Here is a 20,761-nt window from a genome sequence, read left to right on the forward strand (position 1 = left end):
TTATTGATTGTTGACATAAATAAGGCACATTCATCTACTGAAGTAATATATTTATTTAACTTACTGTAAAACATATTGTTTTTGTTATCTGAGAGTAATGCAGTATGTGGTATGGCCATCTTACATGTTTTTCCTAGTACTGGGCAACGCTCCCTGTTGTTATTAGACAGCAACAGCATCCTATCATGGGTGGGTGGGTGTTTGTGTGCATAATCTTCACAATCAGAACCAGCTGGATACACCTGACTTCCCATGGTAGCCATGAGGTGGTGTAGGGTGGGTGGGTGGGTGGAAGCAGCAATGACTGTACTCCCTAATCTTTTATGTGATTCTTCCCATGGCAGCCATTTTTTATTTTTGGCATTCTTTTTTTAATTTTATTGATTTGTTAGCAACAAGCACAAACATGACAACAACAAAAATAATACAAAATTTAAAAAGGAATGGAGCTATTAGACTTACAAATTTTCCCGCTCCTGACACAGAGCATACAAACCACACATGTACATAGCACCCACACAAGAAATGCACACACCATAATAATAATAATAATAATAATAATAATAATAATAATAAGTTTTTATTTATACCCCGCCCTCCCCAGTGAGAGCCAGGCTCAGGGCAGCTGACATCAATAAAATTACAATAAAACATAAAAGAAAGAAAAACAATTGATTAAAATGCAGATTAAAATACAATTTAGATTTAAAAATTGTTTTAAAATGCAGCCTCATTTTAAAATGGCCCAAATCAAAACCCAAAGGCCAGGCGGAACAGTAGAGGGTGTGATAGGCACAGGGCATGCCCTGCTCTCTGCAAGCCGCCTTCTCTGTGGTGCACCACCTTTTAGTGATCTTCCTGGGGAGGCTTGCTTAGTTCCTATGCTCTCCTCAGGCTTTTAAACTTTTAAACCTTTAACCGTACCTATTTTATTTGCTTTCCCTTGGAAGTTTCCATTTGTCATGTTTTTACCTGCAGTTCCCTTCTTGTGATTGTATTGTTTTTTTATTTTGTATTGGTTTTTTTATTCCTTTTCTTAGCCCCACCAGGGAGCACTTGTGTGCTGGTGGTGCAGGGAAAAAATATGGTTAAATAAAACAAATGAATGCCTGAAAAGAAAACAGGAACCTGCATAATTCCTTGGTCAGACTCGTGCAGTGCCAGGGGGCCTTGGTCCCTCACAAAGGGAGGTGGCAACATCATCTGTTTGCTGCCTTTGCATCATGGTAAAGTGGACAGAGGGAAGCCACTGAACAAGGCTACAAGCCACACAAACAAAGAGCTCTACATGCTTAGTTATTGTGTTACAAGCCTGGAAGGAGCACTAGCACCAAGACCGATGACACTTGGGAGATGTTCCTCAGCTGCATTGTTCTCTAATTCTCCCAAAGCAGGTATAGCCTGGTAAATGGTACAGAGTTCCAGACCTTCTCGGAGCAGGTTGCTCACAGCAGGCTCCTTCTTCAGATCAAAACAAGACACCTACTCAGCATACTCTACCAACCTGATGTCAACAACTTTGCTGTGCCTAGCTTTCCCCCATTCCCACTGCAATGTGACCAAGAAACAAGAGTTATGCAGGGATAGAACTGCTTCTCAGTGGCCGGGTTCACCAGAGAGAGGAAACGGGCTTCACCTCCCCCATAATGGTGTCCCTGAGAATACTGCTTTACTATGTCCTATACTTGAATGATCCCGTTCATCCCTATGGGGGGAAAGAAAATTCAGCGCTGAGGGATTAACACTGTTGTAGGGAGAAAACCTGCTTGCAACAGGGGCACAACAGCAATCCTCTTCTCCTTTCTGAGGGAATGTCCAGGATTGCAGGGAAGGTGGCAATAGGCCTGTTCAGGCATTTGTCTGAAAGCAGAGAACAGAGTGGGATTATGCCCATTAATGCTGCTGGCCCCTCTCCTGCCTCCTACCAGATTCCCCAGCCCCCATGAGAATTCGGGAGGGGGGGGTTGAACAGGTGATCTATTACCTTTCCAAAGTGTCTTGCACCTCTGAAATGCAGCATATTATTTCTGGGGGGTATATTTTGTGAGAAGTTGCCCTCGGATTCCCTTCTTATGAGGAAAAAGCCACATTCGAAACACACACAAACACACCCTTTATAACAATGCTATTATATCTGCACCAATGTACAAAATATTTCCTAAGATATCTACCCTGTCAAAGTGCAGCTGGGAGGAAATTGCTGTTTCTGTCATCACAGGATTTGGCTGTTTCTGCAGTATCTAGTGACAACAACAGAAGTTATTGGATTTAATGGCCACCTCCAACGAGAGAGCTTCGGGCGGTCTTGTTTGGCTGCACATTACTTAAGAACAGCAGCAGCATGTAAGTGGCTTGTATTCTCTGCACTCTTCGCCACAAGGCCTCTGCAGCGCTGCGTCTTCAGGCTGAAGTAGGACAGTATGCCTTAATCTAAATTCTCCAGGTATACCAAATCTGAACTAGAGCAGATTAATGATGGATTTCAGTAATGCAGTTTGAGCTTCCCAGCAGTATCTGCCTGCCTTCCTGCAGGGGAGACACAGTAACACACACACACACACACACACACACACACACACACACACCTATATTTATACATTATTTTACAGCAGCTTCACTGGTTCTTTGTGTCTACCAAATGCAATTCAGTTTGTTAATGAACCGGGATCCAAATATTTGAAAGAGCCCCCCCCTATATCAGCCAACCTATACACCAATATCAACAGAGAAGGCCCTGCTTACTTTCCTGTCCAGTGAGCAATAGTGACACAAGACAGGGACTTCTCTGTGGTGGTACTCAATCTACAGAACTCCCGCTCCTCAGATATGTGGCTGGTGTCAACATTAACTTTTCAATGCAAACAAAAAAATTGCCTTTTTATCAATACATGTGGTGATGACTGAACCATTAAGCTTAGCAATATTGTGGATTGTCTGCCAGCCAGTAGCCCAGTTTGCACGTAATGCTAAGTTAAACCATGGCTTAGCATGAATGTGCGGCTTCCCAAGAGAGGATTGTGGCTGCTTTGCTCTTCCTAAACTGCAGCACTGCTGTGAACTAAGCCAAGGTTTGGCTTAGCATGTACCAGTAGTCTGAACTAAGCTGCATTGTTTTTTGTATGATATTTTTAATACTATTAAAAATCTGCAGTGTGAATCTTGTTTTAATATAGAGATTTCAGTTTGTAAGCTGTCTTGGGATCATTAGATAAAGGCTGGTTTAGAAACTAATTAATGCAATAACATATGTTAGGGGTGATGTAAATTGAGCTGTTAATGTGCATAACAACCGGCCATCGTGCACATTCATCAGGCCTCATACAGAATGTGCACATAATTTGCCCACAAAGTGAGAAAAAGTTTATTTTTATATGGAGCCCCACCACTTCTTCATGCTGCTCAGATGCCCAGCCCATGGGTACGTTGGAGACTACATAAGATAAGAAGCAGCCCAGAGGGTGCAGATTTCACATTTTTAAACCAGAGATAGAAAACAAGAACATGCTTCTTGCAGACTATGCATACTGACAAACAAAATGCAGCTGAGATATGCACATTCTCCAAAGCTTACTGGGGGTTATGCACACTGGCCAGAGAGTTTACAATATGCAGTTGAGATATATACATTCCCTAAGTCCTGCTGGAGGTTGGATTGTTCTCCTGCACAGTGACTGGAGAATGTTCAAAATCCAGTTTATATATGACTATTCCCCAACGCCTGTTGAATATTATGTATATTAGCCAGGAAATATGTGAAATTCCCTCTTCACCGATAGATTACAGTACATGCACATTCTTCATGTGGCCTGGTTAATGTGCACAATGGCTGGTTAATGCACATTAACAACTCAATTAACATTACTGCTACCTCACACATATATCAAAATCCCACTCCTCCCTCTTGCTTACCTCCCTTTTCCAGAAGGGAACTTTTGAGGGCATTTCCTTCAATGGCAAAGTGTCCAAGTAACATGCTAAGCATTCATGTAACAACTCACCCACTCCAAAACAGCCAAGAATGAAACCAGAGGTTACCTAGAAACCACAATGTACTACCTACAAGGAGCAGCTAGCATTGACTCCAGACCAGCCAGGAGTGTTTTGCTGCTGTCTTTGTACACACACATTTGATCTAATAAATAAGGAGATCAAGAGGCACTCCTTCATCCTGCTATCTGTTCTGCCACAAGCAGCTAGTGTGGGTCTACAAGATTAATGAAGTTTGGGTCTTGACCTTTCATTTTCCCACTGTTCCCACAAACAAAGCTTTAAATACCACCTATTTTGATACACATTCTGATTTTTCTGTTGTGCCCTTTAAACTCCAAGCTACCTCTGCAAAGCTGTAATTCCTTTGATGGCACAACCAATACACACTTGCTGACAAAAACAAACTGTGTGCCACTGAAAAACAAAGAATACTTGGGATGAGCTGAACCAGTGGAAGAACTATAGCACCACCATCATGCTTTTTGACATGTTCCCATCAATAACTAAGCTGCATTATATTTTGCTTACTCTAGGGGGGCTTGATTGTGAACTGAGATTTGGTGACTTCAGCTGCACAAAAAATTAAGGAAAGAAGAAGAGCTTGTCGATTTATTCTCAAAGTGCTGCAATTCCCAATAGGGGATCCTGTTTAGTATTTCTGCTTGCTTTGAACATTATAAATCTTTTGACCTTGAAAATAGGATCATCTGCTGAGAAGCTCGGGTATCAGATATATGATATTTCAATCATTCTGTTCTCAGGACTCTTCTCAAATGGGAGAGCAGAACAACATACACAGTTACTGTATGTGAAAGATCTCATTTGCCTTGTACCTTCTTCCTGCAGATATGGAAACAGGATAGAGGGCAGGATAGAGATTTAGGGAAACACATCAACATGGATTGGGAAGAAATCTACAGCTGCCAGATACTTTGTGCACATATACCCCTTCTAAAAAAAACTTCTGCTGATGGTTAATACACTCCTACATAGATGAGTAATCAATTATAACATTTCAAAAGAAACTGCAAGTAATAGTCCAGATCTAAACACATTTACCTGCAAGCGAATCTCACTTGAGTTCAAATGGACTTCCTGTGCTAACGGCCACAACCTTAAAAAAATAATCATTAGCAATGCTGATGCACACGGGAGGGGGGAATAATTCTAGTAGTGAAATTCATTAACTAATCACACTACAACATAAAGCAGATCAGGACAGACATGCAAGCTTTCAGGATTAAAGGATCACATCTTCAGGCAGGAAGTCAACTACGAGGTAATAAAGAAAAAGAAGAGAGTTCACATTATCCAAGTCCCCACCCAAACCAGGATGCTTAAAAGTCAACAATTATGAATAAAGTAAGCCTGGATGAAAGCTAAAATGCTTTTGCTCCCAGGTTCCCAATTGATTTTTAATGAGGGGATATTTGGACCTCATAATTTTTGCTGTCTGCTAATGGAAAAGGAGCTCATGCTCTGTTCCTGTTGTGGAGACATCCTTTGTAGTAAAGCAATCATCTTAATCTGCAAAGAAATCAAAAGGGCTAAGAAGGGATTTAGCAAGGTTAGTAATGAAGCATTCCAACTACACTTGCCCCTAAACTGTGTGCCCTGTACTTTTGGGAAAGAGGGCTCTGCCTCCCAGGATGATAGTGACAACAACACCTTTAGTAAACACTGCCTTTAGTTAACAGGAAGAGGGAGATTAAAACTAAATTCAAGGTGTTTCCCGACAGGCAACAGCAACATTAAGATGTATGCTCTCATAACATCCTAAAGCTGTTTATCAACAATGCATAAATGGGAAAGCCTTCCCACTTACTATATTATGTGGACACTTCCTTTGACCTCTAATAGGGTTAATCTCCTTAAAATACAAAAAGCAATTTTGCTATCTCGAGCCAGCAACTGGGCTCCCAGGGTAGACCCATTGAAATTAATGGGCCTAACTTATAATCATAGAATTGTAGAGTTGGAAGGGACCCCAAGGGTCATCTAGTCCAACCCCCTCCCCGCAATACAGGAATCTCTGCTAAAGCATCTATGCCAGATGGCCATCCTTGTTGTTGTTGTTGTTGTTGTTTAGTCGTGTCCGACTCTTCGTGACCCCATGGACCATAGCACACCATCCTACCTCTGCTTAAAAACCTCAAAGGAAGCAGAGTCCACAACCACCTGAGGGAGCCCGTTCCACTGTTGAACAGCTCTTAACGTCAGAACGTTATTCCTGATGGTTACTCAGAATCTCCTTTCTTGTAACTTGAAGCCATTTGTTCAAGTCCTACCCTCCAGAGCAGCAGAAAACCAGCTTGTTCTCTCTTCCATATGGCAGCCCTTGAGATATTTGAAGATGGCTATCATATATCCTCTCAGTCTCCCCTTTTCCAGGCTAAACATACCCAACTACCTCAACCATTCCAGACCCTTGGTCATCTTGGGTGCCCTCCTCTACACACGTTCCAGCTTGTCAACATCCTTTTCAAATTGTGGTGTCCAGAATTAGACACAGTATTCCAGGTGTGGTCTGACCCAGACAGAATAGAGCAGTATTATTACTTCCCTTGATCTGGGGACTAGACTTCTGTTGAGGCAACCTAGAATAGCATTAGCTTTTTTTGCTGCTGCATCACTCTGTAGACTCATGCTAAGACCCATAGATCCTTTTCACATGTAATGCTAGTAAGCCACTTAGTTGTGCCCATTAATTTCAATGAGTTTACTCTGAGTAGATCCAGTATTGGATGCAACCCCATTTTAACCACTGAAACTGTTAACAGAATGATTGATTCAAACTTTGATAAATGAGAATACAATAATAAAGTCCAACCAGACCAGCACCCTACTTAATAAATGAAAGCATCAAGGTAAAGCAACTTACATACTCCAAGTGGTAGGGACATGTAAAATTGACCAAGCAGTTCCTGCCTTCAGTTGCCAATATGAGAACCTTAATTGTCACTGTGACATGAAAGATTGAAAATCAGGCCTCTATAAATACTCTTGCCAGAGACAGGTGCCCTGACAATCTGGTAAGGAGCTCACAGACACCTTCCCCCAACTCAGGAGAAGTCTCTTACATTGCAAGTGTTGGATTTCTGCAGGCTGCAGAGCTCAGCATAAGAGATTGCGCTCTGCATGTGCCAAAGGGCTTGAGAAAAAAATGTTGGGGGATGGGATATGTGCGTTGTACTGCACTGAGCTTCGGCAGGAGGAAGCCCAGTATGATGAGAGTATGGAGAGGGAACCAACCATCTGGAATGTGTGAGGGTGGGTGGGGGAGACCCGCTATGGAGCCCTCTAGTGGGAGGGAGGGAAGGTTCAGCACAGTTGTTCCTGAGCACCAGGGCAGAAAGCATCATGCTTGCAACAACAAGCAAAGCTGCAGGCTCCAGCGATATCTGATGATGGTTGCAAAAGGCTTTGGCATGTGGAGAGCAAATAAGCTGGTGAGGGATGCTCTCTCATGTTCCTGAGAGACCAGGAGGTCTTGAAAGACGAGGCAATAAGCAGGTGCAGCCTGGAGGTTGCTTTGAAAAGCTCTGTCCAGTTAACTGTTCCCCGGCAGCTGAGGTTTGATTCTGGGGCTGCTTCCCACTGTGCAGCAGTGAACTAAATTCAGCATAGAAGAATGGAAAACTCATTCTTCGGTCTCAGTTCCTGTGGCACACACAGAGGGCTTTGTAGGAAGGAGAAGGGCTGACCATTGAGTTGAACCAAGATTTGTGATTCCTGATCAAGTAACAGAGGGCTCCACTCAATGGAGAAGGTTCCTCTGTTGTGGCCCAGAGTTTCTGACATGAGCTTTGTGGCACAGGAGCCACCACAAAGCATCCCCCTCCAATGAAAGTGAGATGGGGTCCTTGAAAGGAAAATAGGAAGTTATGTAACAAATGGCTGAAGGGGGGGGGCAGGGAGACTAATCTACTTCCAAGCTGAAGGAGCAGCATGGAAATGGACACATCAACCCAATGAGTGGCAGCTGTGAAAATAGAGAATTCCATACTGGAAAACATTAGGACAGGGTCTGAAAATAAAACTGTCGATATCATCATGCTTTTATACAAAGCTCCATGGTGCTATCACACTTGGAATACTGTTCATCACTGAGTCACTACATCTTATAAAGGAAATCATGGAACTGGAAAAGGTACAGGAAAGGGAAACCAAAATTATCAGGAAGCTGGAACAACTCAGCTGTGAGGAAAGGTCACAGTGTTTTGGGGCTTCTTAATTTAGGAAGGAGACACAGGTGGCACTGTGGTGTAAACCACTGAGCCTTGGGCTTGCCGATCGGAAGGTCAGGGGTTCGAATCCCCACAACAGGGTGAGCTCCAGTTGTTCAGTCCCAGCTCCTGCCAACCTAGCAGTTCGAAAGCACGCCAAGTGCAAGTAGATAAATAGGTACAGCTCCAGCGGGAAGGTAATTGGCATTTCCGTGCGCTGCTCTGGTTTCACCAGAAGCTGCTTAGTCATGCTGGCCACATGACCCGGAAGCTGTCTGTGGACAAAAGCCGGCTCCCTCGGCCAGTAAAGTGATATGAGCGCCGCAACCCCAGAGTCGTCTGCAACTGGACTTAACGGTCAGGAGTCCTTTACCTTTTTTAATTTAGGGAAGATGCAAGTAAGCAGGGACATGATCCAGTGTCATAAAATGATACACAGTGTGAAGAACATGTACGTTTTTCTCCCTCTCTCATAATATTAGAACCTGGGGCTACCCAGTGAATCTGAATGGAGGGAGCTTCAGAACAGACAAAATCAAGTACTTCTTCACACACTGCGTGGTTAAAATTATGGCATTCATATCCATGAAATGCAGCAATGGTCAACCACTCAAGGCAGCTTCAAAAGGGGGCTGGACAAATTCATGGAGAAAAAGACAAACAATAGCTACTAGTCAAGATGGCTATGAGCTACCTAAGCCTTCTGCAACCTAGTGCCCTCCAAATGATTTGGACTACAATTTCCCCTAGTTCCATCTAGCATGGTCAGTGCTCAGGGATGATGGGAGTTGTAGTCTAAAACTACAGTTGGGGGATGTCTCTGAATACCAGTCTCAGCAGGAGATGACTATTGCTCTTGAGTGCTGTTTGCTGGCTTCCCAGATCATACTAGGAGAAACAACATGGCAAACCAATTAAGTTTTTCAGTCTAATCTAGCAAGGCTCTTATGTGCTAACGACAGAGAGCCATTTCAGAGGCTGGAGATGGGTGAGACAATACTGACTAAAGTAGAAATACAAGTTCAGCAGGGGAGTTTCCAACAAACTGCAAAAGGAAAACATAGGAGTACGGAAAAGCCATCAATGAGAAGAATTCAGTAGGTTAGAAAAACACACAGGCACTGTGCTGACAAAGTAGTTAAGAAAGCTGTGCAAAACATATTAGATATATATAAAGCACCATTTTCAAAACCCATTTATTTCCCTCTAAACTCTAGGCAAGATGTAAACATTATTGGACCCCATCTTAGATTCATAATTTTGTTTTCCAAGGAGACAGAACGGGTCAAAAATTTTCAGCTTTCATAACAGAGGAGTTACCGTATGATACATTTTTTGTAAATAATATTTTGCATACCTTTGGGGCTAGCTGCAAAATCTATTTTGTTCTCAACTATTTGGGTATGAGACAGATATTAATGAGAAAACTACTAGCAAGATATTCCTGCTACTGCATCTTGTGTAACTTCAGAATGGTGTTGGGGGGGGGGGTTGTCTGCTTTTTCTTGTGCATACGATCTACCCTCTCCTGTATTAGAGCTTCACTAGGTTTCTGGTCTAAGTGTGTGGGCAGGATTTGTTTATCATGCTTCTGAACAGACTTATTAAAATGAAAGAAATGCTTTCACAAGAGATGTTTTATGAGACGCTCACACAACACCGGAAATGCACAATCAAGCAACCAACAAGCAAGATGAAAACAAAAGCTATGAACTAGGCAAGGGAGAGCATAAGGACATGATAGGCTCTGCCTACGCATATGAAAGGCAATGGTGGTGGATATTATGCGTGATTACTATGTATTATTTTGGAGTATTCTATTCTAGGCACGTCACACACTTTATTTCATCAGCCTAGTTCAGCCTGCTCCTCTGTTCCCATCAGTATTATAACATGTTAGGACAGAACTATCAGTATCAAGAGAACATATCGCAAATGGATCACACATTATTATTATTGTCAGTAATGAGCTGCCATCAAAATCAGGCTGAAACAGGAGAGTTTTTTAAATTCACCATTACTGGGGAAAGAGAAAGGTCAACACACCAAAAGTTCACCTTAAAGGCTGAGGAAATGCAAACATGTAGATAACATGCAAAATTAGCACCAACTCAATTAAAGACCAAACTGAAATCAGCTGCAATTTTCACGCAGGTTAGCGCACACCCTTGAAGATGTCCATATGCCCTGTAATACTGCACCTGCTATAGGTAGTCTGTCATCTGTTTCCTAGGAGATATTATCTGACAGTCTTTCTTCCCCATGGCCACATGCCATTTGGAGTAGACTGTTCAAAACATGGTATTACTACTAAAACTGGTGCCTCTCTCAGTTGCTAAAAATACCAAGACTGGTCCAAACTACAATGTACTACAATAACTTCTTATTCATATTCCACAGCTCTTGATGGACCAAATACTGTTAAGATTTCAAAATGAACTATTCTGTCACCTCTGACATATCCTTGGCTGGCTTCCCTCACATTTTTAGCTCACAGAAAGAAGCTGAGAAATGATCTGAGTTCTACTAACTGCAAATGACATTTAGCATTTACTGTAACTGATAGCACCTGAGAGCAAATAGCAGGAATCATTTAGGACAAGGTGGCTTTCTTTAGACTTACTCTGCGGTTTTCCTTCATTCATCGACATTAATGTGACTTAGTAGTGCAAAACTTGTGTTAGATCATGTCCACTTAAACTGCATCCTGAAGAGGGTAGAGAAAATATAGATCCGCAACACACTGCATTGGTCTCTTCAGCTGTTCAGGGATATATAAACACACACACACACTCTCTCTTCTACAATCACTGTATGGACCACTTGGAATGTGAACATTTACAAAGAGTGGTGGCATCCCAAACAGGAAAGCGGCATATTTCAGAAGCTTTTCCTCTTTTCTCCAGAATGTGGCAACGACGAACAGGAAAATATGGGAAATTGAAACTAATCCATGAAAACATATTCTCTAAGAATGAAGAGCAGAAGTTAAAAACGGAAGTAGCTGCCATTAAGAAAGTTGTTTCAAAGCATGTAGTACAGAGTATCAGAAGCAGTTTGTGTGATTACACAAGGAAAAGAGGATAGACGAATTCAGGGAGAAGAAAACTATCAATGGCTACTAGCCCCATGATGGCTATGCTCTACCTCCAAAGTTGGAAGCAGCAGTGCTTCCGAATACTGTACCAGTTAATGGAAACCACGGGAGAGGGAAATGCTCTTATGCTCTGTTCTGCTCCCTGGTTTGCCACAAGCGTCTGGATGGCCACTGTGAGAACAGGATGCTGGATGCCATTGGCCTGATGATACAGCATGCTATTCTTATGTTCTTATTACAGGTAGGTAGCCGTGTTGGTCTGAGTCGAAGCAAAATAAAAAAAATTCCTTCAGTAGCACCTTAAAGACCAACTAAGTTTATAAGCTCATACCAAAATATAAACTTAGTTGGTCTTTAAGGTGCTACTGAAGGAATTTTCTTATGTTCTTATGTCTCCCTAGAACAAGGGATAAATACCTGAGCCTCCTTAAGTGTAACAGCAACAAAACAGGGGGACTGAGCAGGTAGAGCTCTCCCTTCTGCTAAGGTTTGGAGTAGACGGGAGAGAAAAATGAACAATCCAAGACATGTGGCCTCCTAAGAGGTACAATACAGAAGCAAAAGGTACTGCAAGCCAAAATAGAGGGTCGCCTTAAAGAGAACGTGAAAGATCAAGAGAGGAGGTGGAAGCCTTTGATCCCCAGTTCCAGGAAGATCCCCTAAAGGAGTCCAGACCCACATCTGAAAGGGGGTTGGTGCACAGCAATGATCAAGAACAACGCTCTCCTTAAAGGCTTCGTGCCTTTGGGACCCACTATACTTCAGAATTGTACACAGAAAAGAAAACAGCAGAACAGCTTTTCACATAATTCAATTAAAAAATTCTGAATGGAGAATTATGTAACCCAAGATTTTATTTTTAATTTTCTTCCAGTACTTTTGACACACCCTATTCCTATCACATATTGGGGGGGGGGGAATCACCTCTCCCTTTTCAGCATTTCCAGCGTGTGATTGAATAATTTTTATTAACCTTCTGTATCTGGTCTGGAGTGATATATCTTGGAACCTTTCCCCCTTATTCTCATATTTAAGCTCTTGCAAAAACTTTCCCCAGATATCTAATTGTATGTCTTCTCTAATACTTTGAACTCATTTTATCATGTAACCTTTCATTTGTTCTGGCTCTATATCATACCTATTAAGCAGATGATATATTTCTGTCATCATGTGTTTCATAGTTCTCATAATAAGCTGTCCAAGATCTGTCATATCTCCTACTTGCCGATTTAATCTTAAATACCACTGTACACAAGCTTTAATCTGGAAATACACAAACCAAGGGGGATTTCTTCCCAGTAATCAATTCTGTATTGCAGTGCAAAAAATCATGGCACCGTGTCAGATCTTCAATCTTGAAAAGATGATTATTAATCTACAGCTGAAGAACAGGAGTTATGTCTCCTTTTATCTTATCCTGCATAGACTCCAAGGGAGAACAATCTGGACTGTTGGTTTATAAAGCCCTGAACAGCTTGGGACCAGCCAAATTAAAGGACTACCTTTCTCTATCCATTCCTATCCATTCTTGGAGATCTGATGGAGATGCATTGCTAACTTCCTCTTCTGACATCTGTCCAGTAGCCACAAAGAATGGGACGTTTAGCATAACAGCACATGGAATTTATTGCCTTTGTATATTAGGCAAGCATCCTCCATGTTTAGTTTTATACACCAGCCGAAAACATTTTCATTTCCACAAGCTTATCTAGCCATGCAACCCAGTTTTATGTTCTTCTGATCTTTGCCTTTTTATATTTTTACTTTTGATTTTATAGAGCTTTTTATGTATAGCGTTTTGAGGAGATTTCTTTTCTTGATTTAGCGGTATAGAAATTTATGGCTGTACGTATAAATATTGGTCCTATATATATCACAGTACAATAGTTCCAGGTGGGGTGACGACCATGTTACTCTTTGCTGCAAAAGTACCTTAAGAGCCTTGTAGAATCTTAACACTAAAGAGCCTTGTAGAATCTTAACACTAAAGACATCTTAAAGAATTACTAATTTATTATGAAAATAAAAAAAAATCCTTCCAATAGCTCCTTAGAGACCAACTAAGTTTGTCATTGGTATGAGCTTTCGTGTGCATGCACACTTCTTCAGATACAGATATTATCTGATATCAGATACTGATATTATCTGAAGATATCAGATACTGATATTAGTTACAGGTAGGTAGCCGTGTTGGTCTGAGTCGAAGCAAAATAAAAAAATTTCCTTCAGTAGCACCTTAAAGACCAACTAAGTTTATATTTTGGTATGAGCTTTCGTGTGCATGCACACTTCTTCAGATACACTATTATTTTGTGCATGCACACGAAAGCTCATACCAATGACAAACTCAGTTGGTCTCTAAGGTTCTACTGGAAGGATTTTTTTATTTTATTTTGACTATGGCAGACCAACAAGGCTACCTACCTGTAACTAATTTATTATGGCACAAGCTTTTGTGGACTATAGGAATGAAAGTACAGTGGTACCCCGGTTTAAGAACAGTCTGGTTTAAGAACGATTTGGTTTACAAACTCTGCAAAACTGGAAATGTCTTAGTTTAAGAACTTTACCTTGGTCTAGGAACGGAATCCGAACGGTGGAAGGGCACCAGCGGTGGGAGGCCTCATTAGGGAAAGTGCGCCTCGATTTAAGAACAGACTTCCAGAACGGATTAAGTTTGTACCACTGTATGTTCTACAGGAAACAGGGATTAGGAAACTGGCCTGTATCACTCTACTTCAAGGACAGTCAATGTGGTGTCCTCTAGATGTTGTTGAATTGCCACAGGGATGGCTAACCTCTGAAGGGCCACAAGTTAGCTGTTCCTAGACTACAACTCACATAATCCCTGACAACTGGATATGGTCAGCAACATCTGAAGAGCAACACATTGGTTACCTCTGCTTTTGAGATTAGACTCATAAACTGTCTATCCAACTATCCACCATTCTAAATACAGTAAGCCCGCAGCTTTACTTACAAGACCACAAACTTACATGATTGGGGGTGGGGGGCATAACTAAATGGAGAGCCAGGGAAACCCACCACTCTGCTCTCCATTTATTTATTTCCCCACCCCACCCGTGTACCCAGCAGGTTTCCCTTACTTACCAGGCTTTAAGAAAGTACAGTGGTGCCTCACTAGACGAATTTAATTCGTTCCACGGGTCTATTCTTATAACGAAAAATTTGTCTAGCGAATCCCATAGGAATACATTGAATTTTTTTGATATATTTTTTTGCCCATAGGAACGCATTAATTGAATTTCAATGCGTTCCTATGGGAAACCGTGATTCACTAGACGAATTTTTCATAAAACGAATTCGTCTAGCGAGGCAACCTCCGCTCGAAAAATCCTTTCTTTAAGCGAAAATTTTGTCTTACGGGGCGTTTGTTAAGCGAGGCACCACTGTAGTGGGAGGGTTCCGAAAGCATCCCAGAGCCCTTGCAAGGCCTTCCCAAAGCCAAGGAAGCATGGCATCTTCCTTGCCAGCCTCTGAGAAAGAGGTGTGAGGGCTCCGGGAGCATGCCAAGGGCTTGTAAGGAAGGAGTCTCCTTGCCTAACTGGGCCTTGGAAGGTCACAGGAGGGCACTGGGAATATCTAACACAGCCATTCCTCTGGAAAATATTTAAGGAACACTCTCATGGATCATTTTAGAGATTGTGATGGCCTGTAGTACCAAGGTATTTCAAGGGAGGATAGAAATGTGTTAAATGTCTCAACATCTCAGCCTGCTGAGCATCGCCCATAAACCAGCAAAGTCAACAGCAAGGATTCAGGAATCTTCATTATCTATTTTCTCTGAGCACCCACCCACCCTGTTAAGAATTTTAAACCTACCATCATTGTGACCTTGATAAGATGTCTCTTTTCCTCCCCCATTCCATTCAATGTTTTTCCATTTATGTGGAGGAGGAAAAAGACAAAAGCCATTTCCGCTTCTTCCAGGAGTCACAATTGATCCAATTTTCCAAGCATTAGTGGCAAGGCAATCTGCTTCCTTCCTCATGTCTATTGGATTACAGGGGTACCGAAGGGCATGCACAGCATGTGGGAGGAAAGGATCAAAGCTTTTGTACAGGTGGAACAGTCCTTGTTCTGCATAAGAGAAAGCATACTATAACCAAGCATTTCTTTAACAGGTAAAATATTGGAGAAAACCTACTTATGTGAGGGATATGCATGCACAGGAGAAGCAGGTGCTTGCTTAAATATTGACTGAGAAACATCTGATTGAAAGCTGTCACTAAAGTCAATGTTTAAGATCAGTGGGTTTTTATTAGAATGCAGATATTTTCAGCCTTCTTTTTATATATATATAAAAAACCCTGAACCTTAACGGCTCTTTAACCTTAATGGTTAAAGAGAAAAGCAAAGGGAAAATTACATCTCTTATATTCCCACTATTCCTAATGAGAATGCACACTTTTCACTGTATATTATGTAAAATATACATACAGTTATGAGTTTGAGGGTCTCAGACATACAACCCCCCCTCTAAACAGTACTTTTGCAGAAGATATCCCTAAACTTTAGGCTTCCAAAGCTAGCAGCATTAAATGGGAATGTGCTGTTAGCACCCTTATGCTGTTCTCCATTTCAGCTAAAGTCCCCAAACATGGACATGAGCTTATCAGGAAAAAGATACTGGTCTAGCCAACTCCTGATGTGATTCAGCAAATATATTCTTCAAAGTCTTGGAAAGCAAGGAGAACATATTTGCCTTCATCATTCCTAAGTATTTCCTGCCACTGAAAGGCTGACTCATCAGTTTTTCCAGCATTAGGGGCCCATCAGTAAAAGAGCTTTCAGTTATGCCAGCAGGCTGGAATTCTCAACTGATGGAAGACTTTTATTTCAGAAAAATGCCAGCACTTTCCATGCTAAAAATGAAATGCCACAGAAGCCACAGAATCATATAGCCTTTAAGGAGAAAAAGCTACCCGAACGCTGATCATCCCCCAACATCCCACTGAGAATCGAATTGTGCCAATTTGATTCAAATGGTGTTAATTAAATAAAAATGAAAAGTAGCTGCAGGTCTCAGGCTCATGAGCTCAAAACCCATGTGAAATTTAGCACATCACAAAACTAAAACTGATGCAACAATGCAAGGGTAGCTAACAGGCAGCCATCCAGATGTTGGATTACAACTGGCTGTTAATTAGCTACCAGGCTAGGTTCAAGGTGCTGGCTTTGGTGGATAAAGCCCTATACAGCTTGGGATTAGAATTCCTGAAACATCACTGTGCTCTGCAGGTGAGGGCCTCCTGCAGTTACCATCTTATCAGGAGGTCTGTACCCTTTGAAATTCTCTCCCCTTGAATAGTAAACAGAGGCCACCTCTGTTATCTTTTGAGTGCCTACTGATGATGACCTTCCTCTTTCAACAAACCCTTTAAGTAGATATCTTCCACAGTCACAAGTGTCCATGGTAATCGAGAAATTGTGAAGTTTCCCACTGGTCGAATCCTGAAAGAGAATTACAGCTGCATGGCTTGGAGAAGCTCCTTTTGGGTAAATATGAGTTAACATGGGAATGTTTCATAATATGCTATCTGTATTTTTAGGTCAACAGCAACCACTTTAAAAATACGTTTCTGAATCTGCAAACTTCCACAGCCTCAGAGTGACATACCATGCCACTTTTCGTCATTGTTCAGAACATGATGTGCTACAGAACTGGTAAACATGTTTCAATGGTAACTTGTGCTTATACAAAGGAAGCTTGACCAAGCCATGCAGCTGCAGTTCTCTAGAAGGGTTCAGCTACCGTTGCAGTGACAATAGTGAAGGAGAAATGAAGTCCATGACATTATATTCTGTAACTGTGTAGAGAAGCGGTAGCCCATACGGTGCCCTCAAATTATTGAGGACATCAACTATTACTTACTACTTAGCAACCCACATCCTACCGAAGTCACTGCTGGGTTATGCTCATGCTACGAGTAAAACAAAAGCTTACCAAAGGGTATGATTGTGTGAAATCAGTACCTCCCAGCACACTGCAGAATAAAGACTCAATAGCAGAAGCAAGATATGGCTATGCAGCCTATGTTCCAGCATTCTACTGTTATCTGTGTGAAAATAATTTTTTTATTCAAGTAAGTATCAACAGCTGAATCTAAAAGGGACCAACTACAATCTTAGATGGGGGCAGCTTCTCTTCCAGCTCTGTGGAGAGTACAAGGTTCATATTCCTCCTCTCCAGTCTCTGCCTTTTATTGCCTTTTAAATTAAATTTATACTCCCTGTAGTGACTATGCCCAGCTACAGACTTCCATAAATATTAAGAACACACAGTGCCAATGTTAACAGTACCATCATTATTACCTTTCCACCATCTCATCACTACCAAACACACCTGTATTCAGGGTCTCTCTGAAACAAGCTTTGCTTTTTTGGAGTACGGGAAGTACGCATGCTATTATAGTTCTTTTGTTTTTTTAATTAGACTTTGAACTCCAGTTTACCCACTGCTAGGAAACATCTCTAGTAACTCAGGAGTGGAAAGGCCAAAGCTAATTTAATTTCAAAATAAGAAAAAAAACCACCATAATTAATTCCTCAAAAATATCCTGAAAGAAGTCTGTCACAGAATAAAACACATACTTTAAACCCCAGCTTTTGGTTAAATATTCCTCTGAAGTGGTAGAACTACAAAATTATTTTTCGCTCTGCTCATTTCGTGGATTTGTATGGATATATAGCAATTATTTTACAGACAAACACACACTTTCCTTTATGTCTCTTGGTTTTTTTTTTGTTTTTGTTTTTTTAAATACTCTGGTCATGCTTTCTCTTCAAAGGGCCATCCCATATCTTTGTTGTCTGACTGTTCTATATACAAAATGGTTCCCATAGTAGAAGTTAAAATGTAAGTATAAGCATCCTAGGGCTGATTAGCTCCAGTGAAAAATTGCATACAAACTCAACTAAGGCAGCAGTAGCGTATCAAGCTTATTACGGTAAGTTAAGTTTTTAACCCTGATTTGTCTAACCATTCAGTGATTCCTACCACTGAATACATCATTAAAAACAAACAACAACAACAACAACAACCTTGTTCTAAATTTTATAACAAATACAAAATGTGGTTTCAGCAAGGTCATGACATTTCACCAATGGCTGCACCACAATCCTGTATGTGTTTATTCAGAAGTATGTCTCATTGAATTGAATGGGATTTCCTCCCTGTTAAAAGTGTATCACAGCCCGAGTCTATGTATGTTAAAGATGTAAGAGCATAGGAACAGCCCAATCACCATCTACTAGCCCAGCATCTTCTTCCTGGTGTGGCCAACCAAATGGAGTTGGAAGGGATGATGGGAATTGTAGTCCAACAACTCCTGGAGGGTTACAGATTCCTCATCCCAAATGGTGGAGGTTCTAACTAGGCAGGAATTAAAGTTTTTAAAAAATCAAATATAATTTTAAAATGCTGCTAGTTTTGCCTGCCATAATTAATATTTGCAAGACTTATTTTATCTGATGCTGTAATATTGCTACTTATAGTCTTTATTTTCCAAACAGGTTTAAAGTTTAAGTTTATAATAAGCTTAAAAGATATGATGTACAGTGGACGCTCGGGTTGCGAACGTGATCCGTGCGGGAGGCACGTTCGCAACCCACAGCACCGCGTCTACGCACACGCGGCTCGCAATTCGGCGCTTCTGCACATGCGCAAAGCACGATTTAGCGCTTCCGCACATGCACCGCAACCCAGAAGTAACCCGTTCAGGTACATCCGGGTTCACGTGGTACACAACCTGAAAAGATGCAACCTGAAGCGTCTGTAACCTGAGGTATGACTGTACTAGATTTCTGTGGCATAATTTTATAAGCATTAATAGATAAGTATTTTTTATGTTTATGATTATCTGTTTATGTCAGCGTTTCTTTAGGAAACTTGAAGTATATGCCTATAGTAGTATATGTATAATGATCCAAATTTACATAAGAAAACCAGCAAGGAAAAAAAGCTTGCTTCTCATCGAGATCAATTAGACACAAACTAAAAATAATCTGTGGAAATAAGTTTGATGACACTGATGTTTTCAGAAAATCCTGCCTAGAATTCCTAACTCTGAATACTAACTGCTGGAAACTGCAGGAAGGAAGGATGCTATTGTGCTCGGGTCTTGCTTGAGGATTTCCCACAGACATTTAGTTGGCCACTGTGACAATAGGAATGCTGGAGTAGATGGAGCCATTGGCCCAATCCAGCAGGCTTATGGTATGCATACTTAGGGATAGACATTGAACTAGAAGTTGTGGCAGCCTCTGAAAATGGCGGCCATGTGTCTAGTTTCTCTTCCCCCATCATGCCAAGCACAAGTAACCTCATGCTTGCATTTAGTGTATGTTTGGCCCTTATTTGAGAATATGTTCCACTCCAGGTAGGGCTTCCTGCAAAATAGACGCACATGGAGTTAAGCTGTTAACTTGCTTCCACTTCAATAAAGGAAGGTTCAGTATCTAAAACTGGGGCTTTTGTTTTCTTCCTCTATCTAGTACTTGAAATGAAAGAAATTTGAACTCTCCAAAAGGCTGAAGAAAAATAAGACAGATTTTGGGAAAACAAGCAAATCAAGAGAAGTACAAATGATGGTTCAGATGACTTGAAGCTGCTTCTTCCAAGCAATGATGAGTGGTGCTTACAGTACATGCAGTTATAAACATGGGGTGAAATACAATGTGAACTCTAATAACCTATGTTTTTTGAAATACTGGGATGCTGTAGTACACATTTGCTGTAACTATTATGTCAGTTTACATCAGCAGCACCATGTCTTGAGTTGTATTCACTTTCAAAAAATTATACTTTCTAGAACATCACTTTTTATTTTTAGAAGTCCAGTTATCCTACTCCTGTAGGATTGCTGATTCAAGACTTTTTCTTGTCTATTAATCATACATTTAATAAATTAAACAAATTTCTGTATCACCAAAAGCACATGTGCCTTTTTGAAGATGGTGGACTAAAGTCTATGTTGACATACAGCATTTTCTTTTCAGTTTCCTATCACAGTCTGACGCTAGAGCCAAAATACGTAGTTTAAACAAAATATGCTTCTTTTCAATCTCCTCCCCATCTCCAGATTTACAATTGTCTGAACTGATGAATCAACCCAAACATTGGTTGATTAATCTACTGATCCATTGAAGAGTTCAGCCTTAAATCATTACTAAATATGGTTGTTCCACCAAACGTGCTTCAGCTTCTTATAATGTGGAAACAGAGATGGCTAAGGAGCTCTGACTTCCAGGTATACTCCTCTACAACTGTTTCCCCATGATAAAGAAACAGTCTGACATATAGGGCTGGCAATTCACAAAGACCGGGCACAGTATTGCACAGGAGCGAGCTTCAGGCTTATGTAGTACCCTCTGCGGCCATACCTTAATTCTGGAATGAGAACCAGAGCCTAGGCAGATTTCAATT

The 20,761-nt window shown here is 41.2% G+C and overlaps 1 protein-coding gene across 2 annotated transcripts in view; it reads right to left on the reverse strand.

Moving 5' to 3' along the window:
• The window catches only part of MAPKAPK3 (MAPK activated protein kinase 3), a 70,984-nt gene that overhangs the window by 23,183 nt on the left and 27,040 nt on the right, over positions 1-20,761 (reverse strand). The window lies entirely within an intron of this gene.

Source organism: Zootoca vivipara, chromosome 2 (assembly GCF_963506605.1).
Source record: "Zootoca vivipara chromosome 2, rZooViv1.1, whole genome shotgun sequence".
NCBI classification, from domain to species: Eukaryota; Metazoa; Chordata; class Lepidosauria; order Squamata; family Lacertidae; genus Zootoca; species Zootoca vivipara.